Here is a 987-nt window from a genome sequence, read left to right on the forward strand (position 1 = left end):
GAAGTCTGAACGCAGACTGACAGTGCCAGGGAGAATGTGGTACATCTGAGCCTGGCACTTTCTTCTCAGTGCTAGGAAAGCACTCTTCCACTGAGCTACACCCTCCAGGCCTGAGTGTGGCTCATCTTTGCAGTATGATCCAAAGAGACTTCTACAGAAGTGAAAGGGAGACCCAGGCTGCCTGTGGCAGAGAAGTGCCTGGGAGGTCAGGTGGAGGGCAGCACTCTTTCAAGAACCTTGAAAAACTAATGACTTCCTAGGGAAGTATAATGCAAGGAGAAACTCTGTTGTTTTGTTTTTCATTTGTAGTTCTGTATAAATGGCTAATTATAGTACATTTCTTCAATATTGAACAAACATCCATAATCTACATGCATACAAACTGCAACAGCAAATAGAATCAGAAAATACATGCATGACATGTGAGTACACAGCTAGCATCTGCTCATTAAGATTCTGTAACACAGTTGATGAGGTTTCTGTTTCCTAAAGATTCTAAGAAAGCACAGAGAGTTTGAAAACCTTGAAAAGATTAAGCCAGGATTTCAAAATCAACTAAAAGTATTGCTGTAGATAGACCAGCATTGATAGCCCACACCTTTAATACCAGCAAGACTTGTATTAAATAAGTTGATTTAAATTATTTAAATAATTAAGTATATAATTTAAACAATCAAATTGAGCATAAAGTAACTACTGAAACTTTTCAAAATTAGGAGGTCAGGAAAGAAACTTTGAGCAAAAGAGTTTTAAGAATATCACAGTATGCTTAAATGAAGGTTAAGAAACTTATACAACATTGATAAAATCACAAATAGATGCTAATGGAATAGGAACATCATCATACACAGGCACAGTCAAATAAATTATAATTTGTTTTAGTATTAATTATTATATACAAAATCAATAATATGTACAACTGTGAAGGAAGCCGGCCCACAGCTTCACTTCATCCCGTGGGAGCTCCACGAACGGGGAACTCGAAGT

The sequence above is a fragment of the Mastomys coucha genome, unplaced genomic scaffold (assembly GCF_008632895.1).
Source record: "Mastomys coucha isolate ucsf_1 unplaced genomic scaffold, UCSF_Mcou_1 pScaffold5, whole genome shotgun sequence".
In the NCBI taxonomy this organism is placed as follows: Eukaryota; Metazoa; Chordata; class Mammalia; order Rodentia; family Muridae; genus Mastomys; species Mastomys coucha.